Raw genomic sequence first — 13,328 nt, 5'->3', positions numbered from 1 at the left:
ACAATGGCAAATGTGGTTTACTGAGTTATGTACAAAAAGGGCTAGACAAAATGCACAGAGCAGTAATCCACACCTGCAGATCATAACGTTTCCAATGTTAAGTGGAACAGAACAATATGCGGATGCTCATATAAAAGTAAACTCTCCTGAAGAGATCCATGAGCAGTTAAGAGACATAGGTATTGAGGCATGGGAAAGGATTCCACCGGTAGAGAGCATTATGGCTCTTGGACTAAAGTAATTCAAAAACCTAATAAACCCTATGTTGAATTTTTATCACGATTAAAATTGACCTTGAAACGTACTGTTGTGGGAGAGGCTGCATGGCAACAACTGCTGCACATGTTGGATCATGAGAATGCTAATGAGGACTGTAGACGAGCCCTTTTGCCTATTAAAAAATCTGGGGATGTGAATACATATTTAAGGGCCTGCAAAGACTTTATATCTGAATCCAGGTGTATGCAGGTGTTTGCTGAAACTATGGCCACTACATGATTGTTATTATTTTGTTTGCACTTGTACTGTTATATTTCATTTTTATGAAACCAATGCAAGCATCTATGATAACCCTGTGGAAAGCTTTACTTTTAAAACAAAAGAAAAAAGAAGGAAATTGTGAAGACTCAGGGTCTATGTTAAAGGGGCAGAATGATGCAGGCTCCGGCCTCAGAATTATCTGCGGACTGTATTTGAGTATTAGGAAAGCTCTTGGCATGCCGGGAAGAAGAGGGAAAATGTTCTTTCTGCCTGTCTCAAAACACATGTCACAGACTCCTGGGAGCTGAGGAAGTAGCTATTCTGCTTGCTTAAGCATAGATGAGCAGCTGGTCAAGCATTTTCCTGATATTAAAGAAGTGGTTTGAGCTTGCTCTAAAATAGTTTAGATAATAATATGCCAAGACATTGTCTCAGAGGTCAAGTAAAAATGTATCTGTTGAAATTTTTGTGTGAATGTCTTCTGACCAAATCTTGGCAAAGATCATGCTTGCTTGTCTTTAAATACCATTTAAATAAAGCACAGCATGCAGTGGCAATTGCTGTTTGCACTCTGCATCCCCTATGTCCTGGTGATTTCATTACCATTATCCAGGGACCCCAATGCAGTAGATGTTGACAAAAGCCCACCCAGGCAGGAATGATCCCTATATTCTTATCTCCAATAAACTTCTCAGCAAGAGACAGACACAAGTGAGCTGAGGTTGAAGTGGTAGGGCACGAGCATTGAGCATCAACAGGTTAAGAGACAGTCCAGTCCCAGAGTTCAAGCCATAGGACAAACCAATAAAACAAAAACAAAAATAAAAACAAATCCCAAACCTAGCATTTTTCTCACTGTATACAGAGGCACGCAATTAAGAAATTTGCTTCCTGTGTTACATACAGGTAGAAGAAAGATGTCACACAATCATTCTCTTCATACCATGTTATAACCAAGCTTCAAAAAATTGCCCTTTTTCTAAATTTATAAATTAATATCATCCATTTGTTGGCAACTCTGTCTACATTATTCACATTATCATTTTATACATGCAGTGTTGGAATTATCTATTAATTGAGTTCTAATTATAACTGTCATGAAAGAATATTGTAGGCAAATAGAATGCAAGAAACATTTGTAAATTTGTCAATTAAACACTCTACTTAAAAAGAATTTTGTAAGTATCCTATAGAATATGAAATTACAATCAAAACCAAAATATTTATTTTAAATCTAAACTCTAATTTAGCAAGATCTACATAGTCCTTCATTAGATTAACTTTGCTATTTCTTCAGGCTTAAGTTTTTGTAATCCTTCATCGTTTCCTTGTAATCTAACAGCGTGATGATTACTAACTTTTTCAAATTTTGGATGGGAATCACTAACCATTTTGCATCTAACAATGTTCTGTAATGAAGAGAGCATTTAAAACACAACTGAAGATTATATATGAGTTGCATTTCAATAGGAAACTTGACTTCTCAAAACTTAATGACAAAACTAGCCCAAATGTCCAACTTTGTATTCCTTTCCTGTTTGGTTCGTTTTATTAAGACAAAATTATACTACCTGGTCCAGCAAAGGTATCACTGTGTAATTCCACTATCTAATCTCCTATCTTAGTTTGAGTGCTAGAATTCTAGCCTTGTATCACATTGCCCCTCCATAGTTTCTTGTTTATTTAATCTAGATACAGACTAGCAATTCTGAACTTCTCAGGAATATTATCCACTGCAGTGCTCAGAGTGTTCATGTACTCTTTTCAAACATGTTCTAACATTTGACACAGGATATGAATATTATCAGATGCACCTGCAGGAGTCTCTGATTCATTCCTCCATGGATCTGATCACTTTAATAATGATTACTTGTCTCTCTTATTATCTCTGGTCCCTATCTATGTAATAGTCAAACTTTTTTGAAGAAAGTTCACTTGAGGACTTTCTAAAATTAAAAATTATCACTTGATTCTAGCCTTACTCAGGACATGTTTTCTATTGTTTTCTAACTTTTCCACATATTCTGAGAGTTGCTTCATATGTGTATTTGTGCACATATAAGTGCCTCTGTATATATTTGTATGATTGCATGTATGCAAAAGCCTCAACATCTTATTCAGCAATCTTGCTCATTACTGGTATTCCAATACTTGAGCCATTCTTCCAATCCAGCTTTTTGCTGGTTAATTATATATAGTTTCTCAAAGACTGTTCTGCCCAGGCTGGATGAAAACTGAACTTCCCTGACTCCTTTACATTCTTAGGTTTTATTTCTCCAGTAGTATCAACTTTTAAATTACAAACATTTTGTGAGTTTAAAGGCTAAGCTGTACCATAGATTTTTAACTCAAGAATTCATATAAAGATAGATGAACATGCACATTACATATGTTGAGTGTACACTGTTAGAAATGTGGTCCTAAAGCAACTCCATTTGTAATAGCCACACAAAAAATAAAATACTTAGGAATTAACCAAAGAAGTGAAGGACCTCTACGATGAAAACTTTAAAATCTTGAAAAAGGAAATCAAAACAGAACTTAGAAAATGGCAAAACTTCCCATGCTCCTGGATTGGAAAGATTAACATCGTGAAAATGGCAATACTTACCAAGGCTATCTACAAATTCAACATGATACCTATCAAAATTCCAACCTCATTCTTCAAGGAAATAGAAGAGGCAATCCAAAAATTCATATGGAAAAATAAAAGACCCCGAATAGCCAAAAGGCTCCTCAACAGAATGGATACTGCTGGAGGAATATCAATACCAAATTTCAAACTATACTATAAAGCCATAGTAATCAAAACAGCTTGGTATTGGCATAAGAACAGACCTCAGGACCAATGGAATAGAACTGAAAACCCAGTAATGAACCTACAGACCTATAGCCATCTAATCTTCGATAAGGGAACTAAAAAAATAGAATGGAAGAAAGACAGGCTCTACAGTAAATGGTAGTGGCAAAATTGGTTAACTAATTGTAGAAAAATACAGATAGATCCTTATAGATCAACCTGCACCAGAAGCAACTCCAAATGGATCAAAGACCACGGAGTCAAAGCTGACACTCTGAAAATATTACAGGATGGAATAGGAGAAACCCTAGGTCTCCTTGGCTCAGGCTGAAATTTTCTTAATAGAGAACCGGAAACACAACAAATCAAAGAAAGGTTCGACAAATGGGATTGCATGAAGTTTCACAGCTGCTGCATGGCAAAGGACATAGCTAGCAAGATCAATAGAAAGCCCACGGATTGGGAGAAGATCTTCACAAGCCATACAACGGACAAGGGTCTCATATCTAAAATATACTTGGAACTCAAAAAATTAAATCACCCAACAACAAATCCTCAAAGAAACAACTGCCCAATAAATAAGTGTGCGAAAGACTTGAAGAGAAACTTCTCTGAAGAAGAAAGAAGGATGGCCAATAGACACATGAAGAAATGCTCAACCTCGCTAGCCATAAAGAAATGCAAATCAAAACAACATTGAGATACCACCTCACCCCAGTTAGAATGGCAAAACTCAAGAACTCTAACAACAACAGATGCTGGAGGGGATGTGGACAGAAGGGAATCTTACTTCATTGTTGGTGGGAGTGTAAACTTGTTCAACAACTTTAGAAAGCAGTATGGAAGTTCATCAAAAACTTCACATACACCTACCCTATGACCCAGAAATCCCACTTTTGGGCATTTACCCAAATGTTTACAAACAAGACCACACTAAAGCTACCAGCACAACTATGTTTATTGCAGCATTATTTACCATAGCTAAGTTATGGAACCAACCCAGATACCCTTTAGTAGATAAATGGATCAAGAAAATGTGGTATATATACACAATGGAATTCTATGCCTCCATCAGAAATAATGACATTGTCCCATTTGTTAGGAAATGGAAAGACTTGGAAAAATTTATATTAAGTGAAGTAAGCCAAGCCCAAAGAAACCTAGGTCCCATAGTTTCCCTTATTTGCAATATCTAGTATCGGTATGAGTCAAGCAGAAAAGGTCAGATAATGTGATGTTAGGAAAATGAACCCTTAGATATGTATTTTAACGTTTTTTTTTCTTTCATGCATTTGTTTCTAATGCATTTATAAGATTATTTCTTTGTTGCTTTGTATGTCCCTCCCCCACAATATAACCCCTGCTTTCACTCTATTTCATGCCGTTATAATTTGTGGAGGAGATGGGGACTAACTGGTCGTTTAAGGATAAAGGTGGACCTGTTGCAACAATGAGAAGTACAAGCTATTATAGATGGAGTCGTTTTCCTGGTTTCAGCCACACTTTTCTCATTGTTGGATTAGAGAAAAGCCATTGTCTTTGAGGGTTAATTTTATAACCGGCTACTTTGCCACAGTTTTGAATCACTATGAGTAATTTGGGAGTGGAGTCCTTGGGATTCTTTCAATACAAGATTATGTCATCTACAAAGAGGGAGAGTTTTATTCATCTTTCCCTATTTGGATCAATTCTATATTTGCACCTTGTCTTATTGTTCATATTGTTGTAGCTTGGCATTCTAATGCTAAGTTGAAAAAAAAACTGGATAGAGTGGACATTCTTGTCCCCTTATTTTTTTATTGTGAAAATATTTAACAGAGAGGTTACAATTACATGGGCAAGATAATGAATACATTTCTTCTAAAGCATTGTAGACTCCTCCTTTGATTCCCTTTCCCAGCCCTTCCCATCCTCCCGACACTCCCACCCAAACCTCCCCCACACCGCACCAAAGTTGTAAAGTTCGTTTTCAACAAACTACTTGTACATCTCATTGTTGCAATGAGTCCACCTGTATCCCTATTTAAACGATTTGTTTTTCCCCTTCCCCTCCACAAATTATACCGAAATCAAATTCAGTGAAAACAAGGGTCATACTGTGGGGAAGGGACATACAAAGCAACAAAGAAATAATCTTACAAATGTGTTAGAAAAATCCCATAAAAAAAATAACATTGGAATACATATCTTAAGGTTCATTTCCCTAACATCAACTTATCTGACCTTTTCTGCTTGACTCAGACATATACTAGATATCGCTAATAAGGGAAACCAAGGGACCTATGTTTCTTTGGGCGTGGCTTACTTCACTTAATATTTTTTTCCAAGCCTTTCCATTTCCTAAAAAATGGGCCAGTGTCATTCTTTCTGATTGAGGCATAGAATTCCATTGTGTATATATACCACATTTTCTTGATCCATTCATCTACTGAGGGGCATCTGGGTTGGTTCCACATCTTAGCTATGGTAAATAATGCTGCAATAAACATAGTCGTGCTGGTAGCTTTAGTGTGGTCTTTTTTGTGAACATTTGGGTAAATGCCGCACGGGCCGAAATTTTCTTAATAGAGACCAAAAAACACAACAAATCAAAGAAAGTTTGGACAAATGGGATTGCATGAAATTGCAGAGCTAGCAAGATCAATAGAAAGCCCACGGTTTGGGAGAACATCTTATCTAGCCATACAACAGACAAGGGTCTCATATCTAAAATATACTTGGAACTCAAAAAATTAACCCCCCCCAGAACAATCCTCAAAAAACAACTGCACAATAAATAAGTGGGCTAAAGTGATAAAGAGAAACTTTTCTAAAGAGGAAAGAAAGATGGCCAATAGACACATGAAGAAATGCTCAACTTCCGTAGCTATAAAAAATGCAAATCAAAACATCATTGAGAAACCACCTCAATACAGTTGAAATCTGATAACAACAGATGCTAGACGGGATGTGGACAGAAGGAAACCTTACTGCATTGTTGTGGGAGTGTAAATTTGTTCAATCGCTTTGGAAAGTAGTATGGAGGTTCCTCAAAAGACTGCACATAGAGCTTTCCTATGACCCAGCAATCCGTTGTCCCCTTCTTGATTTAAGAGGAAATGGCTTTAGTTTTTAAGCATTAAGTATAATACTGGCTGTAGGTTTGTCATATACAGCCTTGATTCTATTGAGGAATGGTCCCTGGGTTCATAATTTTTCCAGAGCCTTCATCATAAAGGGTTTGTTGGATGTTGTCAAATGTTTTTTTTTCTCAAACAATTGAGATAACCATGCGGTTCTTATCCTTGCTCTTGTTGTTGCTATATATTATATTAATTGACTTGTGGAAATTGACCCAATTTTGCATCCCTGAAATGAATCCTGTTTGATTGTAGTGTATTATTTTTTGGATGAATTGTTGAAATCAATTGACCAAAATTTTGTTGAGAAGTTTTGCATCAATATTCATCAACGAAATGTGTTTAAAATTCTCTTTGATGACGAGTCGCTGCCTGGTTTGGGGATTAGGGATTTGATGGCCTTGTTGAATAAGTTCTGTAGTGAACTTTCTTTTTAATTTCATTGAAGAGTTGGCGTACTATTGGTGTGAGCTCTGCTTTGAAGGCCTTGTAGAATTCTGATGTAAATCTGTCTGGTCTTCGGCTTTTTTTAGATGGGACTGCTCTTATTGTTCTTTCTATCTTAATGCTTGATATGGGCCTCTGAAAATGGTTTAACTCATCTTGGTTTAGTTTCTGCATGTCGATATTTGCTATGAAAAGGTCCATTTCTTCCAAGTTTTCAAACTTATTAACATAGTTTTGAGAAGTATTCCCATATAATGTTCTGAATCTTGGTTGTTTTTCTGGTGATGTTTCCATTCTCTTCTCTGAGTTTATTTATTTGGGTGAGTTTTTTTTTTTTTTTTCTGGTAAGATTTGTTAAGGGTCTGTCAATTTTGTAAATGTTTTCAAAGAACCAACTCATTGTTTTGATGATTTTTTCTATGTTTTTTTTTGGAATCTAATTCATTTAATTCTTACTTAATTTTAATTATTTCTTTCCATCTACTGGGTTGGGGTTTATCTTGCTGCTCCTTTTCAAGGAGGTTCAGATGTATCATTAAATTGTTGGTTTCATGTATCTCCAACTTGCCTCTGAGTACTGCCTTTTCTGTGTCCCAGAGGAGCTGATAATTTGTGTGTTCATTTTTGTTGAATATCATGAACACTTGAATTTCCTTTCTAATCTCTTACATGACTTACTCTTGATTCAACAGTGTGTGGTTCAGCATCCATGTGTTACAGGACTTTCTTTGGTGGCTTTTGGCATTGAATTCTAATTTTATTTCCTGTGGTCTGAGGGAATGAAAGGTATAACTTCAAAGTTTCTGAATTTGGACTTTTGTGACCTAAAATGTGGTCAGTTTTTGAAAATGTTCTCTGTGGTGCTGAGTACTGGTGGGTGAAATATTCATTAGATGTCTGTTAAATCTAGTTGATCCTTGCAGTTGTTTAGATCTGCAGTTTATTGAGTTTTTGCCGAGTTGATCTATCTAGTGGGGATAGTGGTATGTTAAAGTTACCAATAATTAATGTCTTTGGATCTATGTGAGCTTTGAGGGAAAGTAGTGTTGCTTGGATAAATTTGCATGCTCCGTTGTTTGACAAATAGACATTTAGAATTGTAATAACCTCCTGAAGGGGCAATCCCTTAATTAGTATGTATTGACCTTCTTTTTCTCTTCTCACTAATTTTAATTTGAAGTCTATTTTATCTGATATTAGGATTGCAACTCCCACCTGTTTATGGGGATCATTTGCTTTGTAGATTTTGTTCTTTCACTTTCAAAATGTGTTTGTTTTTATGGTGTGACTCCTGAAGGGAGCAGATAGAAGAATTTTGCTTTTTAATCAAACTAGACAGTCTATGTCTCTTAATTGGAGAGTTAAGTCTGGTAATGTTGAGATATAGGACTGAAAGGTATTTTTTTATTGTGAAAATGCCATACAGATGGTTTACAATTACATGGACAAGATGATGAGTACATTTCTTATCAAGAATTGTTGCCTCCTCCTTTGTTTCCCCTTCCCATCACACCCCAGACTCCCCTTACCCAATCCTCTCTCCCACCAAAGTTGTAAACTTCATTTTTCAACATAGTGACTTGTACATTTCATTGTTGCAATGGTTCCACCTGTATTCCTATTTAAACTATTTGTTTTTTTCTCTTCCACTCTACAAATTATACTAACATCAAATACAGTGAAATCTGGAGGTATTTTTTGTTATGTCGAAAAACTAACTTTACAACTTTGGGCGAGGAATGGGGGAGGGAGGAAGTGGGGATCAGTGTGGGGGTAGGTGAAAGGGATGGGAAGAGGAAACAAAGGAGGAGGCAACAATGCTTGAAAAGAAATATACTCATTACCTTGCGCATGTAATCGTAACCCCTTGGTACAGTATTTTCACAATAAAAAAAAACTTCAAAAATATTTATTACTTATTATAATTTAAATACCAAGCAAAAGTAATTTTATATAATCATTACAAGTATCATTTTATTACTATCATAAAACAGAATAAAAGAACATTCCCAATTATTACCTGCCTATCATTATTCTTAATTCCTAATCATTACCTAAATATCTTAAGCAATCTAAATAGTCATGTCTTAAAAATAGACATAAATATTCTATCCTTTTTACTTAAAATTTTCCAGGGGCATGTATTCATGTTTCTAAGAAATGTTCACAACAGGTAAAAAATGATTTTGTGAAATTAATGTGAGACATGTTGTTGTTGGTGTTGTTGTTTGCAAGTCCTGGGCATTGTCCCTAAGCTTTTTTGTGCTCAAGGCCAGCAATGCACAACTTGAAGCACAGGGCTAATTTCTGTTTTTGAATGGTTAATTGGAGATAAGAATCTAACATGTACTGTCGGAGCTAGATGTGAAAACAATTGTTAGATCTCAGCCACCACAGGAGCTAGAATTACAGGCATGAGTTACCAGCACTTGGTTTGATGATTTTTTGTAAATTTTAGTTACGTTTTAAGATGTTTGTTTCAGTATAATGCACATAATTCTATACATAAATTTATATATATAATGACAAGTTCCCTCTAAAAATATATGACTTTCTACACATAACATTTATACACACACATATAAATATATATTTCTGAATATATATGCTCCCTCTAAACATTTTTTTTTGTCGGTCGTGGGGCTTGAACTCTGGGCCTGGGCGCTGTCCCTCAGCTCTTCAGCTCAAGGCGAGCGCTCTACCAATTGAGCTACAGCGCCACTTCCCCTCTAAACATTTTATGCTACTATTTTTTACTCTTTTCATTTCAAAGATATATAGTCTATTTTTCCAAAAGATTCCTAGAGTAAAATGACTAATATTTCAATAGAAAGAATATATTATTTTCAATGTAATTTTAGATATACACATGATATTGTAGTAATATTTATAGTATATTACTTGAAAAAATTCTGTTCAAACCGTTAAATATTTGTGTGTAATAACAGGGAGAGAGGAAGTTAATTCTTACTGGTTAGAAATGTGCAATGCTTCATAAATCTGTTCAATAATTTTTTATGATCACATAGTCAAGTTACCTGTTATGGTTTAGTTTTCTTTCTTTCTTTCTTTATTCAAAATTTAACATGCATAGTGGCAATATTAAAATTATTAATCGAAATACAAATAATTCAAAATCATAGACACATACCAGACTTTCAATAATTAGCACTTATGATGCTAATAATAATTTTGTCGAAGATGATGATGACCCTGATAATAACAATGATATGATTGAAAAGGAAAAATTTTAGACATCTTTGAAGCTAGATTTCCCACATTGAATACATAATAATAAACAGTGTTGGATTACATACAATAAGAATAACAAGAGGAGAGTTTCAATATCAAGAAATACAATCACATAATCAGGTGAGACAGTAAATCCCTAATGTTATTCTTGCAGTCTCTCTAATGTATACTCACTTTTCTTGGTGGTATTGTTTGCTTATAAATAAAATCGTTTGTTTTCACATGTTTATTATCCCACATAGATAAAATATAATAAGCTGAGTGCTTTGTTATCAAATGATCTTGTTTGTTCTAGCCTTGGGAACTTAGGAGAAAGCCATTCACCACCCACATAGCCAGTGGCTTAGTTATATATCCCTAGACGGTAAAAACACATGCCTCAAGTATGCTTCACTCATTAGGCAGAAATCCTTGGTCAGTTTTAGTTTCTATCCAGTTCCCTGAAGAAAATCTATGTATAAATTTATGAAGAACACTTGGCAACACATAAAGCAATAAGAAAATTTTGATGGACTAAGATTAGTTGTCAACTTAGTGTGATTAGTTCCAGTAATTCTCGTATAGATACTATTCAATAATCAATGTTTTCCAATGATATGTTGAGTATGTTCTTCAATACAAATGTAGACACATGACCCAATTTACATAACACCACTTAGATATCTGTAGTTGCCTTAATAGGACACAACCCTTAGAGCCAGGAGGTAAATTTTATTTTTATTTCTGCATGAAACTATTTGTGACTTTATACCAACAAATTGAATTTGACTCTTTCCTTATTTGTAAGCTAAGGTGCAAAATGTAAGGACTCTTCACTTTTCTTTTTTCTTGCTCTAGGAGTAAGCAAATGTATTTCTCAATATTTCTGGTAGATTACATCCATTTACAGATGAGAAATGTAAGGCCAACAGTCAATGTGTTGAGTAAATGATGATACTAGAATTTGTGTCTGAGCGCTTCCCTCTGTATACTTATAAGGAGCAATAATTTGTTGCTGGAGAGGACCAATATGAAAAGACTATGGGGAAAAAACATACTTTGTAAAAAGTTGTTTAAGACTAGGTGACCAGTGATGAGTACATAAAAGAGACTTGTGTCCGGAGCATGAAAAGAAGTACATAGAAATCATATTAGTGCTGGGTGCCAGTGGTTCATGCCTGTAATGCTATCTACTCTGTATGCTGAGATCTGAGGATCACGGTTCAAAGCCAGCCTGTGCAGAAAAGTCCATGAGACTCTGATCTCCAATGAAAACCACCAGAAAAGGTAAAAGTGGTGCTGTGGCTCAAGAGGTAGATTGCTTGTCTTGAGCTCAAGAGCACAGGGACAGCACACAGGCCCAGAGGTCCAGCTCCTCGACCAACAAAAACAACAACAACAAAAAAAAAAAGAATTCAAATTAGTAACAGAAACTGAGAAAATCTTGATCGTTCATCTTATATAATGGGTGGGAGTAGATGGGTAAGAAGAAATCTAAAGGGTTCTACATCTATGGCCAAGCAAGTGTGTGAGTGATATTCTTGGTGATAAGGATTACAGGTGAAAATGATGGATTTACGGGAAAAAACTCTCTAATAGTTCTAAAGTTTATATTAAACAGATGCAAAGATGGGACTGTTTAGATATCATCAAAATATCCATGACCATGAATATTAAAAAGAATGATAAAATTGGGGCCATTATTAAAGGGAAGAGGAAAAGAAAAGTTATGACATAAGTGTAGCAATGTGAGCACCAGTGTAGACAAAATTGGAAGAAAGAGATGAGGAAACAGGAAAGTAATAAAAACAGATTTACAGAAGTAAAGAAAGGAAAAATTGGCAGGAAGAAAAGGTCAAAACTGTTACAGAGACATTGAAGGAAATATGCTATTTGGATTTGAAAAATAAAAGGACATAGACAAGTTCAATAAGAACAGTTTTTGGTGAAATGGTAGAGATGTAAGTCATACTGATGAAATTTTGAGATGTGAATGTGAAGCCATAAAATTCTAGATCCAGGAATTCAACAGATCCTGTTGATTTTAAATGTTGGGAACAAATACTTTTATCCTGACCTTAGAAGTATTATACAGATGTAACTGTCATGAACTTTACTTACATATATTCTGTGAATATTTTTGAAGACTGTTTAACCAGGAGATTATGGATTGAACTATAACACAGACAAGCCTAATTTGCCCTACAGTTCCAATGAGGGACCCATGTATCTACATCAGTTTGGGATTTTATTGAAATATTGTTAGATATGTTTGGATATCTTATCAGCCTAATCATTATAAATGTAGGACAAGTAATACCAAGTATAGGTTGAACATACAGTTTTACTTATGTTACTAAAGACTCCGCAAATTTATTCTTGTTTAGAATAGAAAATGGCTCAATAGCCATTGATACGTCATAACTTCCATATACTCTATTTAAATATAATTCTTGTTAGGGATATCTCCATGCTGAAATAACCCTGTCAATGAACCTGCCACAAATTCTTATATGTAGGAAGTGCTCTTATAAACTTCAAACTTTTAATGAATGGAAGAGTTCAGACATTACCCTCACCACAAGGACTAAATGCCTAAAAAGATAAGACATTTTGTTTTAATGCCTTTCTTTCATTTTCTGATACACATTTTCATGTAGGGCAGGATTCTGATGTAACAATAATACAATGGTGAATTGTAATAACACATCATCTAAGATCTAGTGTTAATTCAGATACTTACTAATTAGCTCTAAAGTGTGTGGATATTTATATTTCTCCTGGGCAAACTAATGATCTCCAAGAAAATGTCCTTAAGGAGCATTTCAATTCAAATATCACTGTTTGTCTCAAAATGCCTTAAATTCTACACCCTATAATGTTGGCATAGAGTTATACTGTGGAACTTTTCTCCTCAGAGAGTGAGTACTACCCTATTGGTTAACATGGACAAAGTACCTTCATACATAGACTGGGTGTTTGCATTCAAGAAGTGGTAGCTGAACAATGTTCTTAGCAGTTTGTACAGATGAAGTGGAAATAGAGCAATCAAAAGGAACATGCAAAAAAGACAAAGGCACAAAGTAGAATGTGCCAAGGAAATGTGGATGTACAATTTCTATTAATGTGCTCAGGTGTGAGGGTGTGTTCAAAGTACAGTGTCAGACAATATATTTGGATACTTTGAGAAAAAAACTGCATTAAACCCATTATGCTGACTCCCTAATCAGTCACAACATCATCAATTTAGG

This window comes from Dipodomys merriami, unplaced genomic scaffold (assembly GCF_024711535.1).
Source record: "Dipodomys merriami isolate MVZ:Mamm:240054 unplaced genomic scaffold, mDipMer1.0.p SCAF_215, whole genome shotgun sequence".
Taxonomy (NCBI): Eukaryota; Metazoa; Chordata; class Mammalia; order Rodentia; family Heteromyidae; genus Dipodomys; species Dipodomys merriami.
Note: the sequence above shows the minus strand (reverse complement) of the source record.